The sequence below is a fragment of the Pristiophorus japonicus genome, chromosome 26, assembly GCF_044704955.1.
Source record: "Pristiophorus japonicus isolate sPriJap1 chromosome 26, sPriJap1.hap1, whole genome shotgun sequence".
In the NCBI taxonomy this organism is placed as follows: domain Eukaryota; kingdom Metazoa; phylum Chordata; class Chondrichthyes; family Pristiophoridae; genus Pristiophorus; species Pristiophorus japonicus.
Window position 1 is genome coordinate 23,375,181 of NC_092002.1, and position 14,298 is coordinate 23,389,478.

The following is a 14,298-nucleotide window of genomic DNA, read 5'->3' on the forward strand; positions in this document are numbered from 1 at the left end:
GAGCTGGAATTAAAGGTGCAGGTCCTGAGTGACCTTGACTTCAGCATGTGCCTCGTGTAAGTCAGTACATTAGAGTCAAGACTTAACAGTGGCGACGAGTTACAGGATCACAGAATCCACAGAATGGCTTCCAACAGCTCAGATGAGAAATACAATGCTGGAAACAATTGGGATGACTTTATAGAAAGGCTCCAGCAAAGCTTTGTGACCAAAGACTGGCTAGGCGATGATAAGGCAGACAAGAGAAGAGTCCATTTCTTGACCAGCTGTGGCTCGAAAACATACGCTTTGATGAAAGGCCTGCTGGCACCCGAGAAACCAGCACGCAAGTCGTTTGAGGAGTTGAGCACACTGGTGAGAGACCACCTGAAGCCAGCGAGCAGCCTACATATGGCCAGACACAGGTTCTACAACTACAGACGCTGTGTGGGCCAAAGCATACCCGACTTCGTGGCGGAACTTCGGAGGCTGGCTAGTTCATGTGAGTTCCCCGACGAACTAAGGAGAGAAGTACTGAGAGACTTTTTTATTGAAGGAATAGTCCACGCAGGCATATTCCGAAAGCTTATAGAGACTAAGAACTTGACTCTCGAGGCAGCAGCACTGGTCGCACAGACGTTCTTGGCAGGTGAAGAAGAAACGAGGCTGATCTATACTTCGGGTACGACAACCAACGAGGCATCGGAACAAGGGGTTCACATTGTGAAACAAACTGCTACCCCCACACACAGACAAAGGCAGGAGAGCAGGCCTTCAACAGCAGACAGTGGCGCCAGAAGCCATCAAAATCAAGGGCCACATGAATGGCCGATCACACCTCATCAACCCACAATATGAGCAATCAACAACAGATTGAGAGAAGCTCAAGGGAGATCAGCCAGACGCAGCTCATCCTTCGGAAACAATGGAAACGGTCTGTGTTGGAAATGTGGGGGAAGGCACTCAACCAGGGTGTATCGATTTCAGCATGCCGTTTGCAGAAACTGCAACTATACAGGGCATCTGGCTCGCATGTGCAGAAAAACAGCAGCTTGGCTGGTTTACGAATCGGAAGGGTCGGAAAGTGGACCAGAAGACGGTTGGAACAGTGCACGGGATGCCGAGGTACAGCGTGTTAACACGATCAATGTCCACTGTTCTTATACTAAGACACCTCCAATTATGATGAGGGTTCTACTCAACGGGATACCCGTCAACATGGAACTGGACACGGGGGCCAGTCAATCCCTCATGAGCGTTCAACAATTTGAACAGCTGTGGCCGCACAAAAGCAACAGACCAAAACTCACAAAGATCGACACCAAACTAAGGACCTATACTAAAGAAATCGTCCCAGTCCTTGGCAGCGCCATGCTCTCAGTCACACACAAAGGGATGGTGAACCGACTTCCCTGTGGATTGTCCCCGGGGATCTCCCAGCCCTGTTGGGGAGAAGCTGGCTAGCAGAACTTAATTGGAAATGGGATGATGTTCACGCCATGTCATCAGAGGAACGGACCTCCTGCTCAACAGTTCTAAGCCGTTTTGAACATCTCTTTCAGCCAGGTGTGGGCACCTTCAAAGGGCTAAAGTTAGAATCTACATCACACAGGATGCCAGACCGGTCCATCACAAGGCTAGAGCTGTGCCTTATTTGATGAGGGAAAAGGTTGAAAACGAACTGGACCGGCTTCTGCGGGAAGGCATAATTTCTCCCATGGAATTCAGCGACTGGGCAAGCCCCATCATCCCTGTCATGAAGCCTGATGGATCCGTGCGAATCTGTGGGGATTACAAGTCTACCTTAAACAGAGTTTCCCGACAGGACCAATACCCGCTGCCCAGAGCGGAGGACCTATTTGCCACGTTGGCTGGAGGAAAACTTTTCTCGAAACTTGACCTCACATCTGCGTATATGACGCAAGAATTGACAGAAGAGTCTAAGCTACTCACCACCATCAACACACATCGAGGCCTTTTGTGTACAATCGATGCCCATTCGGCATCAGGTCGGCAGCTGCTATATTCCAGCGCAACATGGAGAGTCTGCTCAAGTCCTTCCGGGAACGGTTGTGTTTCAAGATGACATACTCATCACGGGCAAGGACACCGACTCTCATCTCTGCAATCTTGAGGAAATACTAAGTCGATTGGATCGGGTAGGCCCAAGAGTTAAGAAATCCAAGTGTCTGTTTCTCATGCCTGAGGTTGAATTTTTGGGCAGAAGGATTGCCGCTGATGGAATCTGCCCAACCGAATCCAAAACCTAAGCGATTCGCCTGGCACCCAAGCCCCGGAATGTCTCGGAACTGCGCGCCTTTCTCGGGCTACTCAATTACTTTGGGAACTTTATGCAGAACTTGAGCATGCTGCTGGAGCCTCTCCATGTACTACTCAGAAAGGGGTGCGATTGGTTTTGGGGGACGCCCAAGAACGCGCCTTCAATAAGGCATGCAACCTTCTATGTTCCGAGTGTTTTAGCCTTTTTTGACACAGGTAAAAAGTTAGTCCTTACGTGTGATGCTTGAGCGTACGGGGTCGGGTGCGTTTTACAGCACGTCAAGGATGCCGGTAAATTGCAGCCCGTTGCTTATGCCTCAGGTCACTTTCGCGGGTGGAGCGCGGGTACGGTATGGTTGAGAAGGAGGCGCTCGCGTGCGGGTACGGTGTCTAAAAGATGCACCAATACCTTTTCGGGGCGTTAGAAACTGACCACAAACCCCTCACGTCCCTACTATCCGAGTGCAAGGCAATCAACGGCAACGCCTCGGCGCGCATTTAGCGGTGGGCACTCATGCTGGCGGTTTACGACTACATGATAAGGCACAGACAACTGTGCCGACACGCTTAGCAGGCTACCCCTGGCGACCACAGAAGGGTCCAACGAACAGGACTGTGAGATGGTCATGGCAATCAATGCCTTTAAATCCACAGGTTCGCCCATGACGGCTCGCCAAATCAGAGCCTGGACGACCAGCGTCCCCACGTTATCTCTAGTTAAAAGATGGGTTTTAACTGGTGACTGGGCAGAGGCTCGCGTTGCCTGCCCTGAGGAGGTCAAACCCTTCCATAGGCGCATGCATGAACTCTCACTGCAGGCAGACTGCCTGATGTGGGGCAGCCGAGTAGTTATGCCCTTACGAGGCAGGGAGGCGTTTGTCCGGGAGCTCCATCGCAAGCATCTGGGGATCGTCCTTATGAAGGCCATAGCCAGATCTCATGTCTGGTGGCCTGGCATTGACGCGGACTTGGAGCTCTGCGTTCGTCGGTGCACCATTTGTTCCCAACTCAGTAATGCCCCCAGGGAGGCCCCCCTAAGCCCCTGGCCCTGGCCCACCAAACCGTGGTCGCGGGTGCATGTAGACTATGCGGGCACATTCATGGGCAAAATGTTCCTCGTAGTCGTTGATGCATTTTCAAAATGGATCGAGTGCACCATTTTAAACTCGAGCACCACCTCCACCACTGTGGAGAGCCTTAGAACCATGTTTGCAACGTACGGTATTCTTGACATATTGGTCAGTGATAATGGTCCGTGCTTCACCAGTGCAGAATTTCATGATTTTATAGTTGACCACGGTATAAATCACGTTAAGACGGCACCTTTCAAGCTGGCCTCCAATGGCCAGGTGGAGCGAGCAGTGCAGATCATTAAACAAGGCATGCTCAGAATCCAAGGTCCCACGCTGCAGAGCCGCCTGTCACGACTGCTGCTGGCATACAGATCTCGTCCGCATTCATTGACTGGGGATCCCCCCGCGCAACTATTGATGAAACGAACCTTAAAGACCAGGCTCTCGTTAATTCTCCCAGACATGCATGAAATTGTTGAGGCTAAGCGTCAAAAGCTAACTGAATACCATGACCGAAATTCGAGGGGGAGGTGGAATGAGATAGGGGACAAAGTGTTTGTGCTAAACTATGACCGGGGTCCCAAATGGCTTGCAGGGACAAGAGGGAAACAGGCTACTGGTTGTACAAATGGTCAATGGCCAAATCTGCCAGAGGCATGTAGAGCAAGTAAAAAGTAGATTCACTGATAACACTGAAGAACTAAAGGCAGACTACAATGTGGAACTCACACCACACCTGGTGGACAGACAGGTGGAACAACCTGAGGAAAGGGCAGTCTCAACAAACAGCCCAGGCGAGATACCGAACGAAAAACAGGCACCAAGGCAAACAACTGAACCACAAGTAAGACGCTCCACGCGAGAGCGTAGACCACCTGAGAGATTGAATCTATAAAGGCAATAGACCTTGGGGGAGGGTGATGTCATGTACCTCACATTACTGTATATAACTGTATCTTACCATGCTATACATGACTGTAACTGGATATGACCTGTAACAATAAGCATACCTTACCACCAGGGGTGCACTTGCAGGAGACACTCCATACCTGTCCCACTGAGGTATATAAAGGGAGGTCTCAGGCAAGTGCAGCACTGGAGAGCTGGAATTAAAGATGCAGGTCCTGAGTGACCTTGACTTCAGCATGTGTCTTGTGTAAGTCAGTACATTAGAGTCAGGACCTTAACAAAAAGAAATAGTGGCTGAGCTGGAAAAACATTCACAGACAGTGAATGCATTCATACGGGAGGATAGAAACGCTTCGGACCAGGCTGCACAGAACGAGGTGTGCGTACTGTATGGGGCATGGTTGTTGGGCGAGGGCTGCAACAACCTGGAGGATTTGAAACAAGGTGTAGTCCCCTCTTGGATCAGGAACAAGCACCTCGCAGCCCTCTACCCGTACAGCAATTCACTAAGCCCGTGCCAGCTCCGCCTAGCCTATGAAGCCTACCCTGTCCCAGTAGACTGTGGGAAATGTAACCACACCATTATGGGAATAGTATTAAGGATGCCGGTCATGGGTGGGACAGCCCTACCCACACCAGTATACCGGGTGGAAAACGCTGGAGTTATTCAGGGAGGTGCACACATTCGTTTCACAGCGGTCCCACCCTATGTTATAAAGTAGGAACACGCTGTAATGGATACTGACCTCTCCGGGTGCCGGAGCCGGGGTGCACACGTAATACTGTGTCCTCAGTACTTGAGTGCCCATTCAAAGTCACAGTGTGGGTTTAAAGCTGCTGGCGCACAGCCCATTAACTGCACCGTGGAAGTAATGGCACAAGACCGCGTCCCTCCACAGATAGCATACATAGCGGGTGGGACATATTGTGTCACCACCAGTGCGCCCCACTACCAACATGGACACTTATGGTGTCCGGTGAGTGACAACAGTTTTTGTTTCAAACCTGAGGCATCAGTTCAAGTGGCCCAGGAACGGATTGTCCCCCATTCCTAAACCCTCCACTGTCCACCTCACTGTGAAGGAAAACATTACCAACCTGCAGGATTATGTAGCACATTTTGGCTATGCAATTCCCCCTCTACCCGAACAGCTAAAAGCTATAATTATCTCACAAAAACACTTCTGCACCCTAGAACAAAAAACTATTGAGATTGGGAAAAATATTCTCGAGATCACCATTCTGCCTTGGTGGGACCTTTTCAGAAATATAGAAGTTCCAGTCTGGATCCGAATCGCTTCCCACACTCTAGTTATCTGTCAACTCGTAATTATTCTTTACTTATGGTGTCTCACTTGCCGAGTAAAACGCAGAGGCCGTCAGGTCAGACACCAAAGGGTGCTGAACGCTCCTTGGCCAAACTTGGGAATCGCGCAGGGAGGGGTGACACCATACTACCATGTTTAATTTGTGTTTGACTTTACCTGCTATAAACTGCAAATATCGAGTGTTGTAAGAGTGTTATTTGAAAATGTTTGACTACATACCTTTATTTTACTGCACTTGAAATGTGTTTGACAATGGACCTTTATGTCACTTGAGAATGTGTTTTGACTATGTGCTTTTATTTTACTTAAACTGTGTTTGACTGTATACCGTAATTTTACTGTGTAAACCGAGTAAAAGAGGGACATCATACGCCCTCTATACTGTAACCGACTTGTAACGACTATATTCGCCTGTAAATTGCATTGCATTTCAACGGGGGATGCAGGGTAATGTGTAGCTGGTATAAATACAGGGAAGGTTGACTCTCGGCAGCAGGAATTTTGCTTACCTTGATTGACACGCAAGAGTGTGGAGTGTCAACAGGGGGGAACTGAAGGATGCAAAATTCATGAGAAGTCCCCCGCCCCACCCCAGTGTTTGGGCTCATTCAAAAGGAAATTTAATTTGGGACTACCTACCGAAAAGTTTGGAACCCTACAGTGCTTATGAAAGAAACTACGAACTATAATCGAATTTTGGATTTTAAAAGACAAATTCAAGGCTGTGGGCGGGCCTAAAGAACTAGCAGGAGACAACCTGATTAAGAGGGACTACCTGGGTGTGAGAACTAAGTTAACCTGTCTGGAGAAATGAGTATTCGAGAATCCTTCTCCACAAGAGACATTAACATCACAAAATCACCCAGAGATAGCTACCCATCAACATGGGTCTGGAAAACCATTTCAGCATATACATCACAAAGAGTCTCAATCCAGCCTGTATGCGAAAAACTAAGCACAAAAGGACATTGCAATTACCAAACGAATATTTCCATCAGGAAACAGTTTTCGAATAGCAATCCACTCAAGACATATCAACTTTTAACGAGCCCGCCAAATTATTACAAAGAAGAACCAAACTCGCCAAATTTAAACAAAGAATTCTGAACAGATTTGGCACCAAGATTAGAACCACTGAAATCGTATAACTGGCCCCTGTTTTCAACAGAGGGTATGACACACTTTGCCATACAACCGAGACCAAGCTGATGTCATCAAGACAAAGAGAGAAACCAAGGCGACAGTTGTAAACTAACTTCTCCAGCCTTGAAGTCCTGAAGGAAGGAAGAACACCACCAATGCAACAGCAATGACCACAGTCAACGTGATATTAACGGAAAACCACCGTGATTGACCAAACTCGAATAAAACTCCAACGGGAAAAAACTGAAGAATCGAAAAGTTTCCACTCTACAATCTAATCCTGGCCTACCAACGGGTAAAACATTACCTAAAAGACTGTAGAAACTATTTGTAACCAAAGATAACAGATACTTACCCCATAGATCCAAAACGCGTCTTACCGCATCAGCAGACTCAACCAAACTGAAGATTGCGCAGCAAGAAGGCTTCTCTGACGCTCGGGGTACGGCAAGCAGACCCTACCGCATCCAGCGAATCCCGAAACCGCGATCTACTGTTAACTGTCAAAAGGATTGGTAAGCATAGTCCTTGCCTGCCCCGGAGTCCAACCTAGCGAGAATTAGGTATTGGGAGGTGGGGGGTATAATTTTACTGTAACCTCCTTTGAATATGTAGTGTATGGTTGTTTATTAGAGTGATTATAAGTTTGACCTTGTACCTTTCCTTGTATTGTCCCTTATTAGAATGATTGTACGTTTGACCTTGTATTCTCTTACTAGAGTAATAAGCTTGTATTTCCTTGGCTGTATTAAACACAAAGTTCTTTTGCATCAAACCAGTGTCCTTTGCACTTTTGTCACACCCCCCAAATAAATCCAGGGTCTAGAACCCAAGTGAGTGGGAGTGATTCAAACTGCTCAAGTTGGTCAGAAGGGAACCTGACCCCCTCATAGAGACCACCCCCTTACACGGTGGAGGAGGATTTCCTGGAGTGTATTTGGGATGGTTTTCTCGATCAATATGTCGAGGAATCAACTAGAGGGCTAGCCATCCTAGACTAGGTGATGTGAAATGAGAAAGGACTAATTAACAATCTTGTTGTGCGAGACCTCTTGGGGAAGAGTGACCATAATATGGTAGAATTCTTTATTAAGATGGAGAGTGACGCAGTTAATTCAGAGACTAGGGTCTTGAACTTGGGGAAAGATAACTTCGATGGTATGAGACGTGACTTGGCTAGAATAGACTGGCGAGTGATACTTAAAGGGTTGACAGTGGATAGGCAATGGCAAACATTTAAAGATCACATGGATGAACTTCAAGAATTGTACATCCCTGTCTGGAGTAAAAAATAAAATGGGGAAGGTGACTTAACCGTGGCTAACAAGGGAAATTAAGGATAGTGTTAAATCCAAGGAAGAGGCATATAAATTGGCCAGAAAAAACAGCAAACCTGAGGACTGGGAGAATTTTGTAATACAGCAGAGGAGGACAAAGGGTTTAATTCGGAGTAGGAAAATAGAGTATGAGAGGAAGCTTGCTGGGAACATAAAAACTGACTGTAAAAGCTTCTATAAATATGTGAAGAGAAGAAGATTAGGGAAAACAAACGTAGGTCCATTGCAGTCAGATTCAGGTGAATTTATAATGGGGAATAAAGAAATGGCGGACCAATTAAACAAATACTTTGGTTCTGTTTTCACGAAGGAAGACACAAATAACCTTCCGGAAATACTAGGGGACCGAGGGTTGAGTGAGAAGGAGGAACTGAATGATATCCTTATAAAGCGGGAAATTGTGTTTAGGGAAATTGATGGGATTGAAGGCCGATAAATCCCCGGGGCCTGATAGTCTGCATCCCAGAGCACTTAAGGAAGTGGCCATAGAAATAGTGGATGCATTGGTGATCATGTTCCAACAGTCTGTCAACTGTGAATCAGTTCCTATGGACTGGAGGGTAGCTAATGTGACACCATTGTTTAAAAAAGGAGGGAGCAAGAAAACGGGTAATTATAGACCGGTTAGCCGGACAAAATGTTGGAATCAATTATTAAAGATGAAATAGCAGTGTATTTTCAAAGCAGTGACAGGATTGGTCCAAGTCAGCATGAATTTATGAAAGGGAAATCATGCTTGACAATTCTTCTGGAATTTTTTGAGGATGTAACTAGTAGAGTGGACAAGGGAGAACCAGTGGATGTGGTGTATTTGGACTTTCAAAAGGCTTTTGACAAGGTCCCGCACAAGAGATTGGTGTGCAAAATTAAAGCACATGGTATTGGGGGTAATGCACTGACGTGGATAGAGAACTGGTTGGCAGACAGGAAGCAGAGAGTCGGAATAAACGGGTTCTTTTCAGAATGACAGGCAGTGACTAGTGGAGTATCGCAGGGCTCAGTGCTGGGACCCCAGCTCTTTACAATATACATTAATGATTTAGATGAAAGAATTGGGTGTAATATCTCCAAGTTTGCAGGCGACACTAAGCTGGGTGACAGTGTGAGCTGTGAGGTCACTAAAAGACTGCAGGGTGACTTGGACAGGTTAGGTGAGTGGGCAAATGCATGGCAGATGCAGTATAATGTGGATAAATATGAGGTTATCCACTTTGGGGCAAAAACACAAAGGCAGAATATTATCTGAATGGCGGCAGATTAGGAAAGGGGGAGGTGCAACGAGACCTGGGTGTCATGGTTCATCAGTCATTGAAAGTTGGCATGCAGGTACAGCAGGCGGTGAAGAAGGCAAATGTTATGTTGGCCTTCATAGCTAGCGGATTTGAGTATAGGAGCAGGGAGGTCTTACTGCAGTTGTACAGGGCCTTGGTGAGGCCTCACCTGGAATACTGTGTTCAGTTTTGGTCTCCTAATCTGAGGAAGGACGTTCTTGCTATTGAGGGAGTGCAGGGAAGGTTCACCAGACTGATTCTGGGATGGCGGCACTGACATATGAGGAGAGACTGGATCAACTGGGCCTTTATACACTGGAGTTTAGAAGGATGAGAGGGGATTTCATAGAAACTTACAAGATTCTGACGGGACTGGACAGGTTAGATGCGGGAAGAATGTTCCCGATGATGATGTGTCCAGAACCAGGGGACACAGTCTTAGGATAAGGGGTAGGCCATTTAGGACTGAGATGAGGAGAGACTTCTTCACTCAGAGTTGTTAACCTGTGGAATTTCCTACCGCAGAGAGTTGTTGATGCCAGTTTATTGGATATATTCAAGAGGGAGTTAGATATGGCCCTTGCGGCTAAAGGGATCAAGGGGTATGGAGAGAAAGCAGGAAAGGGGCACTGAGGGAATGATCTGCCATGATCTTATTGAATGGTGGTGCAGGCCCGAAGGGCCGAATGGCCTACTCCTGCACCTATTTTCTATTTTTCTATACTCCATCCCCCTTGCAGCAAAGGCCATCGTTCCATTTGTCTTCCTAATTACTTGCTGTACCTGCATGCTACCTTTTTGTGTTTCATGTACAAGGACCCCCCAGATCCCTCTGCCCAACAGCATTTTGTAATCTTTCCCCACTTAAATAATAACTTGCTTTTTTATTATTCCTACCAAAGTGGATAACCTCACATTTTCCCACATTATACTCCAGCTGCAAATTTTTGCCGACTCACTGAGCCTATCTATATGCCTTTGCAAATTCTTTACGTCCTCCTCACAATTTGGTTGCCCACCTATCTTTGTATCATCAATAAATTTAGCCACATTACACTCGGTCCCTTCATCCAAGTCATTACTATAGATTGTAAATAGTTAAGATCCAGCACTGATCCCTGTGGCACCCCACTACTCAGTTTGCCAACCTGAAAATGACAACCATTTATTCCAACTCTGTTTTCTGTTCATTAGCTAATCCTCTATCTATGCTAATATATTACCCCCAACCCCATGAGCTTTTATCTTGTGCAGTAACCTTTTATGTGGCACCTTATCGAATGCTTTCTGGAAATCCAAATATACAACATCTACTGCTTCCACTTTATCCACCCTGCTCGTTACATCCTCAAAGAACTCCAGCAAATTTGTCAAAGATGATTTCCCTTTCATAAAACCATGCTGACTCTGCTTGACTGATTTTCTAAATGTCCTGTCACTACTTCCTCAATAATGGAATCCAGTATTTTCCTAATGACGGATGTTAGGCCTATCGTTTCCTATTTCTGTCTTCCCTCCTTTTTTAAATAGGTGCGTTATATTTGTGGTTTTCCAATCGCTTGGACCTCCCCAGAATCCAGAGAATTTTGATACATTACAACCAATGCATCCACTATCTCTGCAGCCACTACCTTTAAGACATGAGGATGCAGGCCATCAGGACCAAGGGACTTTTTCACCTTTAAGTCCCATTTGTTTACCTAGTACTTTTTCTCTACGACCCACAACCCCCGCCACAATAGCCCCTTGATTATTACTTTTTCAGATGCTTTTAGTGTCTTCCACTGTGAAGAATGATACAAAATATTTGTTCAAAGTCTCTGCCATTTCCCTGTTTCCCATTATTAATTCCCAGGTCTCATCCTCTAAGGAACCAATGTTTACTTCAGCTACTCTCTTCCTTTTTATATATCTGTGGAAGTGCTTACTGTCTGTTTTTATATTTTTCACTAGTTTACTCTCATAACCTATCTTCTCTCTTTTTATCATTTTTTTCGTTGTCCTTTGCTGGTTTCTAAAAGTTTACCAATCCTCTGGCTTCCACTATTCTTCGCAGCATTATATGTCTTTGTTTTCAATTTGATACCATCCTTTACTTCCTTAGTTAGCCACAGATGGTTCATCCTTCTCTTAGAGTCTTTCTTTCTCACTGGAATATATCTTTGCTAAGAGTTACAAAATATATTCTTAAATGTTTGCCACTGTTTTTTTACCATCTTACAATTTAATCTATTTTCCCAGTCCACTTTAACCAACTTTGCCTTCATACCTTTGTAATTACCTTTATTTTGGTTCAGGACACCAGTTTGAGACCTGGATTCCTCACCCTCAAACTGAATTTGAAATTCTATCATGCTATGATCGCTCTTCCCAAGAGAATCTAGACTCATTACACATTACCAGATCTAAAGTATTCTGCTCCCAGGTTGGTTCCATAATGTATTGTTCCAAGAAACCATCCCGACAACATTCTATGAACTCTTCATCAAGGCTACTTTTGCCAATTTGATGTGTCCATTAAATATGAAGATCAAAATCGCCCATAATTATTGCTGTACCTTTCTTACAGGCCTCCATTATTTCTTGATTTATACTCTGTGCTACAGTGTAGCTACTGTTAGGGAGCCTCTAGACCACTCCCATCAATGACTTATTTCCCTTATTATTTCTTATCTCCATCTAAACTGATTCTACATCTTGATCTTCTGAGCCAATATCATTTTTCACTACTGCATTGATCTCATCCTTTATTAACAGAGCTACCCCACCTCCTTTTCCTTTCTGTTTATCATTCCGAAATGGCCAATACCCCTGAATATTCAGTTCCCAGCCTTGGTCACCTTGCAACCACGTCTCTGTAATGACTATCAGGTCATACCCATTTATTTCTATTTGTGGCGTCAACTCATCTATCTTATTCCGAATGCTGTGTACGTTCAGATAAAGACCTTTTAATTTTGGCTTTTTACCATTTTACCCTACTCTGATCCCGCTTTCTGATGCACTCTTATGTGTGTGTATACGCTCGGTCCGTTCCTGTCACACTCTGGTTATCATTACACCGATCGCGACTGTAAGATTTCTAAATCTCTCATTATCAGTCATTAAATTGACAGAAAGACCAATTCTTTTAAAACAATTTGAAATAAGTTTATTAAACACACACACGCAGTCTATTGGACAAACAGCAGTCAACGAGTATCCTATTACATTACTTCATTACAACACGTACGGTATTGAGTTACAGATTTACAGAGACATATACTTCCCTCTGAGTGAAGCCAATCACACGGTCCTCTGCCTTGCTTCTGGTTCTGTAGAGGGAGGTTTCCTGCTTCGCCACGTGGTCAGCGAAAAGAGAAGCGAGCAAGCGGGCTACCGGCTTGTGTTTTTATATCTCTTCAGTCCATTGTTTTTCAGAAAGCCCCAGTCTTGGTTCCAGGGCAGATCTTTATTGGGTTCCTTCACACATGTGACTGTCTGGAAGCATTGGAGCCATTCCTTGATTTGGTTCATTCTTTTCCAATTCACACCTTTTCTAGTTTGCTGAGTTTCGAAGCCATGCTCCTATTGTTCGTGAAGCTCCGCCTAACCAGAGAAGATACGATCTTCGATGTATCCATTTTGTCCCTTCGGTTAAGGAGTGCTCCTTCCAGCAGGTCCTGACTGCCTCGGTGTCCTTGATGAGTGTCTCCCCGTTCTTGGCCAGCAGTGGGGTGGGGTCTTGGGCCATCAAGATCTCCTTAACCGAGACTCTGCCTTTGACTCAGTTGGTGAGAGGGGAGCGACCTATCAAAAGCCCAGCGGGAGATCGAGAGCCAGCGGCAGTTGGTGAAAGGGGAGCGACCTATAAAAGGCCCAGTGGGAGATCGAGAGCCAGCGGCAGTTGGTGAGAGGGGAGCGGCCTATAAAAGGCCCAGCGGTAGATCGAGAGCCAGCGGCAGTTGGTGAGAGGGGAGTGGCCTATAAAAGGCCCAGCGGGAGATCGAGAACCAGCGGCAGTTGGTGAGAGGGGAGCGGCCTATAAAAGGCCCAGCGGGAGATCGAGAGCTAGCGGCAGTTGGTGAGAGGGGAGCGGCCTATAAAAGGCCCAGCGGGAGATCGAGAGCCAGCGGCAGTTGGTGAGAGGGGAGCGGCCTATAAAAGGCCCAGCGGGAGATCGAGAGCCAGCAGCAGTTGGTGAGAAGGGAGCGACCTATAAAAGGCCCAGTGGGAGATCGAGAGCCAGCGGCAGTTGGTGAGAGGGGAGCAGCCTATAAAAGGGCCAGTGGGAGATCGAGAGCCAGCGGCAGTTGGTGAGAGGGGAGCGGCCTATAAAAGGCCCAGCGGGAGATCGAGAACCAGCGGCAGTTGGTGAGAGGGGAGCGGCCTATAAAAGGCCTATACCGGTGCAGCTGCAGCGGGAGAGAAAGCAAAATAGAAGTAGAAAGGAATCAAAAAGTGACGTCACAGCCAATGGGGTAAGTGATTGGCTGGTGATTGGTGAGTAGCTTTTCTTTTTATTTTTTATATCAGTAAGTGAACTTTAGCATTGTTACTACCAATTTAAGGGTATCTAAGGGTTAAGACATGGTAGGAGAGCTCGGTCACGTGATATGCTCCTCCTGTACCATGTGGGAACTCGGGGACACTTCCGGTGTCCCTGGGCGCTACGTGTGTGGGAAGTGTATCCGCCTCGAGCTCTTGATGGTCCGCGTTGCGGAATTGGAGCTGAGGGTGGATTCACTCTGGAGCATCCACGATGCTGAGAATGACGTGAGTATCACGTGTAGTGAGTTGGTCTTACCGCAAGAGAAGGGTCCACAGCCAGATAGGGAATGGAAGACCAGCAGGAAGAGTAGTGCAAGGAAGGTAGTTCAGGGGTCCCCTGTGGTCACCCCCCTGCAAAACAGATACACTGCTTTGATTACTGTTGGGGGGGGATGACTCATCAGGGGAGGGCAGCAGCAGCCAAGTTCATGGCACCGTGGCTGGCTCT